We start from the raw sequence: 11,898 nt of genomic DNA, 5'->3' as shown, positions 1-11,898 counted from the left end.
GGTCTCCGACGGGGATCGGGGACAGGGATGGAGAGTGATTTGGGGGTCGGGGACAGGGATGGAGAGTGATTTGGGGGTCGGGGTCAGGGATGAGGAATGTAATCCCCGCCCCGAACCCACCCCGTTGCCATTCCTAGTTCACGTCGCTTTTAGGTGGAAATAAATCCATTAAACAGTCAGTCAAATGATTTTAATTCCAAGTGGAAAGTATCCCTGATTAAGGGATAATTGTTAATTTGGACCGCCTAATAAGCGGTCACAGGGAAGATTCCTCGGTTTGAAGTGATGAGAAACAGACAGGTGGGAGGAAGATTTTCATAAAGATATAGAATAAAAACGTCTTGTAGCTAGGCTGTATATACATACATATCATCGCGAAGAGTGATCGCCAGGTCAGGAGTGTAGACTGGATTATCAATTAAATCGACTCCGAGCGAGTAATGCAAACGCCATCTCGATCTGTTCTCGGACAGAAAATTGAAAGGTTTTCATCCCATTCCAATACAGTTTTAATTTCATTTTCTGTATCTAATGCATGTATGCGTGCAAGATATCTTAAATACACTATTTATATGGGACTAGAAGCAAGAATGAATACGGCCCAATTCCTTAGGCCAATACTAATTAAACTCTTTGCAGAATTGAGAAAACACAGATAATCAAATTAAGGGATTTTCACTTTTTTCAGATTCATACATACAGAGATGCAGATTGGAGTGCTTTGGTGGACGTCCCTCTGGTGGCAAACTTAACGATATTGATTTTTTTTTTTTTTTTTTGCAATACCAACATCCTCAGAGTTCAGACTGCGCGCAGTCGTTTTATTTGTTGTTAAATCGACGCTTCAGTAGTTTGGTGAACCGATCTGCAGTCTCACTTTGGAACTTCCCACTGAGGAAATTACCAGCCAAATTCAAAAATTTCAAGTTCCCACTGAGGAACTCCCCATGGAATGAATTACCACTGAGGTCTAGGTGTTGTAGATTTCTTAGGGTGAAGAGTTGGCAAGGAATGGAGCCATCCAGATTATTGTAGCTCATATCGAGGTATGTCAATCTGCTTAAGTTAGAGAGCTGACTTACTGGGATTTCACCGTGAAGAAAATTCCTGGAGACATCGAGCTTGGTTAGGGTGCTTATATTGAAGATTGGCATCAAGAGTGAGAAGGTATTGATATACAAATTGGAGAGATCAAGTCCGATGACGACGGGCTTGGAAGGAGAGCTGCTGCGGATTGAAGATTCATCACATGTGATTCTCTCCCATTGGCAACAATCGGAATTGGAATTCCAGGATTCCAAGTCAAAGAGTATCTCATCATTGGAATTGGAAGAAACCCGGATAAGTGAAGACTTGAATCGAAGGAGGGCTTCTTTGTGATCTCTGCAACAACACATGCAAATGCTAAACATGGAAGACCACAGCAAGAGAAGTAATCCAATCATCCTTAGCTTATGCATCTCTGTCTGTCTTACTATATCTCTCTCTGGTTTTATAACAAACATTCTAAGGGTTGTACAATGGTTTACTACCATGCAGAACATTAATTGTAAATTGCAAACCTTTACCCATATTCAATCGAAAAACAGCTGTCTAGCCCAAACAAGAGGTGGTTTTTCCTCTTAATTATGTATGCTATTATCACCGCATTGACCCTTGCCAATTGTCATTAATTAGTGTTCTTTGAATAGTAGATTGGAATTTGGAGCCTGGTACGTACAAAATAACAAAATGGTAATTACGTTAACATTGGGAGATGTGGCTTAATTAGTAATTAACATTGGAAATTAAAGGAGCCTTTCAGTTTGAATAAAGAGAGGAGACGTGGCTTAGTAATTAACATGCGTCTTCTTACTAATTATCATCAATGGGGCTATGAGTTTCATCTCTGTTGGAGAAATTTGATTCTCCATTATTTTTTTTTTTTTTTCTCGCGCTGATTGCTTGTATATTGCATTGTAACATGAGCATTTGTCAATGAATTTTGCCTTTTAATTAGTCTTCAAAAAAGCCTTTCTTTTCAAAAGGAAAGGCTTCAACAAATACTTCATTTTTAACAGCACTCAAAATCAAAATTTAATTTGGATTTAATTAAAAACATCAGGGCTTCATTTTCAGTAAGTACATAACGTACTTGGGAGGATGGAAGAAATAACGATAACATCAAACAAGGATAGCAGCGAATCAGTCAAGTCAAGTGAAGGAGTAACGAAGTAAGGAGAACGGTACTACGTAGCTGAGCTTACAGTCCACAGATATGTACTGTTTGTAGGTCCGTTCAGGCGTCCTGCTCCACCATTAATTCCAAGAGCTATCCAGCCATCCATGGACCATGACCATGAGCGACGAGCGATTGACGACGACGACGACCAATTTTATAGCTCTTGGAATTTGGAAGGATATGGTAGAGCCACCACTCCACCAGTCCTTATTAATGACACATAACTGTACAATTTGCTTTTAATTATGCCATTTAATTAATATTTATTAACTGGACCTGGCTTATTATTTTTGCATAAAATGGGTTTAACTATTTCGGATATTTCTCATTATTCTTTTGACCTGATCAATTAAGAGGTTGGGTTGCTCGATGGTTACATAGCATAGACTTGCTCGGTCTATGTGATATTGTGATGTCTATGCCCGGTTACAAACACTTGATGGGCCTATTCATTTCGCCACCAATAAGTCAATTCAATACCATCCGGTACTTCAGTCGTATTTAATTTTTTGATATATTTCGGTTATTTTTAGTGAAAATTTCTCTTATTTTATTAGTTAATTAGTAAAATTAAATTTCTATTTTATGTTAGTATCTATTTTTTTCAGAAAAAAAAATCCCTTATTTTATTATTTTTATATTAATTGAAAAACTGTTAATATTTTTCCTATTGTCTTCCTTTATTGTTTGATTTTTTATACCTTTTAATTAATAAAAATATTTTTAGTGAAATTTTCTTATTTGCTCTTTTTATTTTCAAAATTGCATAATCAAGTTAAAACAATCAAACTAGATCAGTCCAGTCTAGTATGAACTAGTAATTAAAGTTAGCGGGTCTAGGTATTAAAATAACCCGACCCATGAACTTCATTTTCTCTTACTTTCTTCTTCTCCTGGAAAATTAGAAAAGTTGGGTAAACAACCTAATCCAAAACTTAAGTTTGTCACAATGAAGTTGTAAAACATAAGAGACAATTCATGCTCACAAATAACATTTTTAGAAAATTAATAGTGAAAATTTCACATAATTTATAGCAAAAAAAATTAGTGAATTTTTAACAATTAAGAAATTAAAGTTTTAACAAAAATATGTTAATAATGAATCTAATAGTATATATTTCTAGTATTTATTTTCAAGACATATTTTCTAAAAATTTATATAGCATGTTTGGTTGATCAAATTGGATCAATCAAGATTTGTTCAAATTTGTAACTAAAAATTTATATTTTCTTGACCCATCTTGCTATAATGCTCGTCAAATTTCAACATCAATACAAATGGTGATATGTGTTGGCCCGAAACGTCTCATGGAGAGATAGATTTTATAATGAAAATTTTAAATATTATTTATATTTATAAATAATAATTCTAATTAATTATTAAATTTTTACTTTACTTTTATTATTTGTCTTATTTTATCATCTATTTTTTTTCTCTTATTAGTATTTTAGTTTTTTTTTTTTTTTTGAGAAAGTGTAAAGTATAATCGTATTGATGTAAAAGTATAAGTAAAAGGTCCTTTGTACAAGTATAACCAGGAGTTCCTCAAAAATAGTCCACTTTCATACAGCAACAGTTAAGAAAATCATCTTTGAAAGCATGAGGTACAGGCAACAACTCCTAATGGCATCTAAAGCATGATTGATGACTTCTGCTACAGAACAAGCTATGGTGTTGAAAGTTTTGTTGTTCCCCTCACTTTCCCCTTCTTGGATAAGCCAAAAATGTGCCATTCTTCCAGAAGAGCTTTCACTAAAGCAATCTTACACTATCTCAAATTTTTTAGAGCCTTTAAAAAGTGATTCCACACTTTTGTGCTAAAATTGCAATATAAGAACATGTGGTTAGAAGACTCAATTTCCACATTGTAGAAACAAAAACTTAAATCATTGCATATAAAACCCTTCTTCAGTAGTATTTCTTTGGATAGGCATTTGTCCCAGGTTGCTACCAAAAAAAAACTTGATTTTTAAGGGATCCATTGTCCCCCAAATGGCTTTATTAGGGAAAGAGACTACTTAACAAAAACAGTGGCCTGACTTATTAATCCCTTTCCAAAATCTAGCACCTTGAGCTTGTAAGTATCTAAATGCTGGTTTTGTAGCAAGTTATGAAATTCTGCTACTGATTGAAGCTACCAATCGTTGAAACTTCTTCTGAAGGAAGGGTTCCAATAGGATGCTTTTATCATCTTGTGTGAATGAATCTGCTTCTAGGACTTCCTTATCCACTCCTAGACTAAACAAAGTTGGAAAGAAATCTTTTAAGGTTCTCTCACTTGCCCAGGGATCGATCAAACCAGAACCTTAGTCTTCTTCCATTTCCAGGCTCGTAACAAACCCCAATGAAGAAGTCTCAGTTGGGGAAGGGAAGAAATGAGAGGTCATTTGACGTGGCTAGTTGTGTTTTAATATATGCTAATTGTCTGCGCCTGCATGCTTTTTCCACAAACTAATAATTATATACATGTAGGCAATTTGATTACAACAAATCTCATTAGTACAAGTGATAGGAGCATATTTTGCAATAATATGAACAACTTAATGGCATGTTCAAAGAGTGACAGAGATAGAATAGTTCTCATAATTGTACAAAAGACTATTGTAATCGACAATTATACATGCTCTTCAATCTCATTATAACAGTTGCTTTGGGTGAAAACTTTGTAAAATTTTAGGATACTAGTAATTAAGCATGTGCGTTGCACATAAGAAAATTTTCTTCATACTAATTACTTTAATTTTAGATATATCATAGTTAAGATAGAAATCGGAAATTAACAAAAGTGAATTTGATTAAAAATAAACTTAAATGCTTGCAGTAAATGTGCATGCGTATTGCACATGGAAATTTTAAATTACATTAACAATTATTATTATTATTATTAAATTTTGTATTCCATTCTATCATAAATAAAAATAATTTAATATGATAAATATATAACATTAGAAATGTTCCCAAATGTTTTCGACAAAATTCTGTACTTTTTCATTTTTTATGTTCTATCTTTTTCTCAAATATTTATTATTCAATTATGACATCATGAGTTTTTTTGAAAATTTGGATCATTGACCCACCATCTAGATAAGAAAATAGCTTTGCTTTCATATCAATTTTAAATTATATAGTTCATCTATATTTTATAAATAATTTTAAATTATTACACCTAATTTTTGTTTGACATAATTTATATATATTCTTTTGATTACTTCTACTTTTTTATTTTTTTAAAGATTTATTGTTTAACCATCATATCATCGATTAATCCATTTGAGCCAAAACCACTAACCCACCACTCAAAAAGGAAAAGAGTTTGATTTCTAGCTTGACACTAAGTTTTTTATTACATTTCCATCATTGATAAAATTATTTCTTATGTATAATTCTTAAAATTATTTCTTATGTATAATTCTTATTCTTGTTCAATATAATGAATTTATAATATTAGAGACGCACATAATATTTTTATTTTTTATAAATATATAATAACATTAGATATGTACCCAAATTTTCTCTTTTTTTATTTTTGTGATTCTTTGTATTTTCTATTTTTAAAAATTTTATTATTTGAGTATGGAATCATTTCATTTCTAAGTTTATCTTAAATTTGGTATTCCATTTTAATCATTAATAAAACTACTTCTTATATTTCATACTTATTTTTGTTTAGTATAATGGATATACAATATTAGAGATATGCCCACTTTTTTTTATTTTTTCGTATTATATATTTTATTTTTTATTATTTAATTATAGTATTATTTATTAACCTATTTGACCCTAAATGGTTTAATTTTTTACCCACCACCAGGAGGGAAGAAAATGGTTTTGTTTTCAAATTACTTTTCGAGATGTTTATTTTTATACTACTAAAATTAATATTGTAGATTTAATTAGTAGAATTTAATGATTAGAAAATAATATATCTTAAATATAGGATTTAATGAGAGAATATAATTTAGATATGAGATTTAATGAGAGAGAATAGGAAAATAGTTTTATTTCCAATTGGTTTAAAATTTTATATTCCATTTTCATAATTAATAAAAACATTTCTTATTTATCATACTTATTATTGTTTAATATGTCAAATATATGATGTTAAAAATGTTCCCAATTTTTTAAAATTTTTATATCTTTTTTGCATTTTATCTATTTTTGAATTTTATTATTTAATTGTAACAACACGGATTGGCCCATTTGGACCAAAATGGTTTAATTTCTTACCACGACCTAGATGAAAACACTATTGTTTCAAGTAGATTTTAAAAGTATAAGTTTTTATGTTATTGGAATTATTGATTTATTATATATGGATTTGATTAATAGAATTTAATGATGAGAAGAAACAAAAATGACTTAAATATATAATTCAATGAAGGCAAATGCAAGTTCATACCTTAAATGTTGGTTTTAATGAGAGCGAATTGAATGAATTGAATATTTTAAAATTATCCATTTTCAACTCATTTAATATCAATAACCAATTATCCTATTTGCCCTCATTTTTTATCAATAAATTTAAATATAGTGGGCTATTTTCAAGTGAAAGACCTCCTCAAGCCACAAGCTCTTGGCTAGTGTGAATTAGTCATAGAAGTTTCAGGATCTATATCTTCCTTCAAAAAGTTTAGGAGCTCATTCCCAAAATTTCTTAACAATGCAAGACAAGAGTAGGGGTGCTCATCAAAAACTAGAAAATCGAACCAAAAAATCCAATTAACCAACTTGATTGGTTCGGTTATAGTTTGATGTTTTGGAAAAATCGAAGGTACCAGCTCAGTTTCAATCAACCAATATGAAATACCAACGGTTAACCAAACTGACTAGTATATATTTTTATATATTATATATTCTATATATTTTTCATATATATTATATATTATATTTAAATATATATGAAATATATAAATATATATTTATAATACATAATGTTACATATATTTTAGTATTTATATTATATAATTATATATTTATTGATAATATATATTATAAATCTAAAAAAACTGAAAATCTAAAGAATCAAACCGATCAAAAACCAAACTGACAACCAGTTAACCGATTGGTTTTGTTTCATTTTAGTTTTCGGTTTTCCAAAAACCGAAAGACCGATTAACTCACCTATCTTGGTTTATGGACATCCATAGCATTCAAGTAAGAATTGAACTATGGCAGCACGTTCAACAAACATACTCACTTCAAAGAGCTCCTTGGATATTAATGGGGGACATGAACAATGTTGCTTCAAACCAAGACTACTGGGGGAGACATCATCTATTAGTATATATTAAAATAGAGATGGCCACGTTAGATAGCTTTTCCTTTCTACCCTTACCCAACCAAGGCTTCTCCTTGCTTCCCTCTCTCTCCCCAAAATACCATTCCTTACACTCTCACCTTGCCACCTCCATACCCATGTTTTCCTAAAATCTCTCTCTCTCTCTCTCTCTCTCTCTCTCCACATTCCCAATAACATAAAATCATCTCCTCACCTAAAATTTCTCGTAAACTATCTCCCCACCTAAAATATTTCCTAATCCCATGTCTTCCCTCCTCTTGTTCTCTATCCACCTTGCAAATGCATGCCTTTAATTTTTCATGAATGTATTAAAATATTAATGTTTAAGTTAAAACATTTTTGAAAATAGTTTATGTTAAAACTTAAATATTGAAATAAGATGAATAAAAAATACATAAAATAATAACAAAATCTGAGTAAAAATAGATAATACAATAAGACAAGTAAGAAAATTAAAGTAAAATTTAATAATTAATTAAAAATCTTATTATAATTATAAATAATGCAATTACAAAATTAAATATAGGTAAACATATTCATTTCCTTCTTGTATGGACAGAAGAGCAAAACTATTCAAACATTGTGGAGGCATGGGAGCAATATGTGTTTGGATCTTTAGCATCCAAGCTATACACCAAGCTTAAAAAATGTAAAAAGGATCTAGTACAATGGAACAAAATCACGTTTGGGTTTATTGCAAACAATCTAAGAGAATTGGTGGGGCAAAGGATTCTGGAGTTACAAACTAAACTAAATGATCCTATAGCTCAAGAGGAGTTCAATAAATATAAGTATAAGCTTGGTTGTTCGCATACAAGAGATGAACAAGTATGGAGGTTGATATCTCGTGAATTTATGGCTCCAGGAAGGAGATCCATAGAGAGCAAATTGATTTCATTGGTGTTAGAGAGCAAATTGATATCTCTTGAATTATCCCTAACCGAGACTCCCATGGTAAACATGATGTTAGAGAGCAAATTGATTGGCAAGGTCAACCCCATTCTATGCCAATTAAAAACCCCAAACTTCATATATGACGTGAGAGGAGAAGGCCATTAGCCCTCCCTCTAAAATTGAATTAGGCTGCATTTGGCATTCCTTATTTCATTACAAGAAAATCGACCATCGGTAATTAGAAACGGTTGTTGCCAAAAGCCAAATTTAACAACTACTATTGCTAATAGCACTTTTTTAAGACAATTGATTATCATTGTTGCTAAACCAATGCATTCACAACAAGTCTTATCCAATGGTTGCTAATTGTAAATCGACCATTGCTAATTACTTAGAACATGTAGCAACAATGAGAGAAAACTTGTACTTATAGTGATATTAAAAACATAGATTAAAAAATGATTAATATGGCAACCACAAAAAAAAAGGATGCATCATAACTTATTTTTTTATTTTTCTTGGGGCAGATTAAATTGGGACTAGTGATTTCAATGGGTCAAGTTTGGTATAAGCCTGGATAAAATGTAGAAAAATGCAAAAAAAAAAAACAATTAATGTTTTAAGATTTTAAACTTTTATGACATTAATATAATTTCTATTTTCTATTTTTAATTTTGGACTATGATAATAGAAAGACATAATAATGGAATAACTTTTAACCAAATCAACCAGTATCATATATATAATAAAAGTGGTAACCAATTAGTAGGTTATGTATCAAATCATAGAGGGCCCAGTTTTGATTGGTCAAAGTCCTAAACCATGTCTTTCCAGCAGCATATTTTTCCCTATTTTTATTATTTTATTTTATAGTTAGTCCAAGAACCATTGTTTGAGTCAAAACATTTCAACAGTTTGAACAATAGAGTCAACAGTTATTTGCCATCTCAGTGATTTTTTTCCTATAACATTATGCTATAGTGTAATTGGAAGTTTCAAACAAAAATTGTGACAAGTTCTGTGTTGGATGGTTTAACCGTTTGCATCAAACAATGGATTAATTGAAACATTGATACATAGTACCTTTACTCAATTAATTCTAAATATATAAATATTTTTATGCTGAAATATTAACAATACATTGTTTAGAGAAATGTAACGATTAACTGATTTGACAAAAAAAAATTGTGAATTAATCCACTAACCAATTTGTTGGTTAATTAGGCTGCAAACACAGGGTGTGAATAGAAAAATCTGCCATAATTGGGCAACCAAAGAACTGGTGAACTGGTCTTGATTTCATAAAATTGGTTCTTTTTAGTCATTTTTTTTTAATTTTATCACAACTTCTAGGTCATAACTGTGCTCAGTTATGATTTCATAAATTAGTGGGGCAAGGTACCAAAGAACAGTGGGGCAAGGCACCAAAGAACAGTTATGATTTCATAAATTATGATCTATATGCATTAATTTACGAACAAGTCAAAGGTGCCTTGCCCCACTGTTTTTTTTTTTTTTTTTTTTCAAAAATGCCTTTTATGACGAACAAGGATCAGTTGAACACTATGGCTGTTCAGTGGGCTGTGGGACCAATGATAAAGTTTCCACGCCAGTAATAAAATACATGGGACCCTTGAATTTATTATTGGTGTGGAACATTATCATTGGTTCCACAGCCAGCTGAACAACCATCAAGCTCAACTAATTTGAATTCATTTTTGTTTTTGACTGATTTGATCTGGGCAGTTGAATTGACCCCCACTAGACCTGTTCACGGGCCAGGTTGGGCCAGGTTTGGGTCAGTCTTTGTCTCTTTATCAATAAAACATGTTTAGGATCGAATCCAAACCGACCATCAGAGCTAGATCTTGAGATTGAGACCGGCCCTCGTATAAAGCCCAAAGCCTGACTAAGAAGTTAGGCAAGAAGATTTTTTTTTTTTATTCAACGATAGAACTAATTTATTTATATTAAATAACTTCAACACCCGAAAAATACTAAAAGATCTCATTATGACCTGAAAAACTAATTTATTACCAGGTTGGGCTTGGGCTTGGTTTAGGCTTTTTATAGAAAGCCTGAACAAGCTCCTATGCCTAAAATATTGTCCAAGGCCGACCATGAATGGATGAGGCCCGACCCATCAAGCAACAGGGCCATAAACAGGTTTACCTGCGACCTACGTGTAAACAACCATTCACAATTAAACAAGTGGCTTAAGATAACTATTTATAGTTTTTTACAGGAAAAAATAATTATTTCTAATTATTCATTGCAATTTTTTCTTACCAAAATTAATTCCCGCTAATTAAATTAGTGTGTTTAAGCCATCATTGACTTAGACGGTCAGACCGTTCAGCCCAAAAATTGTCCAAGCAACCAGTTCCATTTCACCATTAACCCTTTCTTTGGCCAAAAATCATTGATTTGATCAATGACCCACTGACTTAGGTTTTTGAACCGTTGATCCGTTTGACATGAACAATAGGATTTTTCTTTTTTGTTTTAATTATATTTTAATGTTTTATATTTTAAATTAGAATGTGTTATCCATTCAAATTAGACGATCGAACCACTAACCCAAAAATCAGTGGCCAAAGCAGTTTTAGTTCTACTGTCAATTTTTAAAACATTGAATTAAACCAATTAAAAAGTAACCATTTTCCACCACATCTACTTCCATTCCCTCCATCGAATATCCTAAATTTTGAATTTTCCACCACGAATACAACTACAAAACCTCACGATTTGAGTTCTACTAGCCTCATTGACTTCGAGTTCGACTTAAACCTGAAAGAGCGTCACTAAGAAATCAAATTTTCTTCACCGATTTGCTTCCCTCCATAATTTGTTCACTGAGGTTAGACTCTCTATTTTTCGCTCCATTATTTTATTTGTTGGTTGCTATAGGATTTTATCATTCTTTTCTATATGGTTTTCTACTTTTTTCGTTCTTTTAACATTGGATTTTTAAATTTGTAGTGGCCGATCAAGCTAGACAGGGGACTGCAAGATAAAAACAGTGATTTGATGAAAAACCTTACATAAGATTCGTGGTTGTAATGACTTGAGGTAAGATGTCAACTTTTGTATTCAAAATTTCTGTGTGTCTCTTTCTATCTTGGCCCTAGGGGTGTAAACAATATTTGAAAATCTGAGTTTAGATTCGAGATTTGATATATTCAAATCCAATTCGAATAGAAGTCAATTCGATTTGATAAATATTTGATTCGATTATATTATAAATAAATATATATATATTATTTTAATAATAAAAGATTGAATGAAGACAACTTTTATGATGATTTTTAAATAATATTTTATATATTTTTACTTTTATTTTATGTATTTAATTTTTTTTGAATTTTCATTTCTCAATCGTTTTCTTTTTTTCCTCTATCCCTTTTTCTCATATATGTTGCAGAAGGCATTAACATGGCAATCGGCGATTTCTCTATTGTAGATTACACCACCGACAACGCT

The sequence above is a fragment of the Nelumbo nucifera genome, chromosome 1, assembly GCF_055504915.1.
Source record: "Nelumbo nucifera cultivar China Antique chromosome 1, China Antique-T2T, whole genome shotgun sequence".
In the NCBI taxonomy this organism is placed as follows: Eukaryota; Viridiplantae; Streptophyta; class Magnoliopsida; order Proteales; family Nelumbonaceae; genus Nelumbo; species Nelumbo nucifera.
This window is presented reverse-complemented; position numbering follows the sequence as displayed.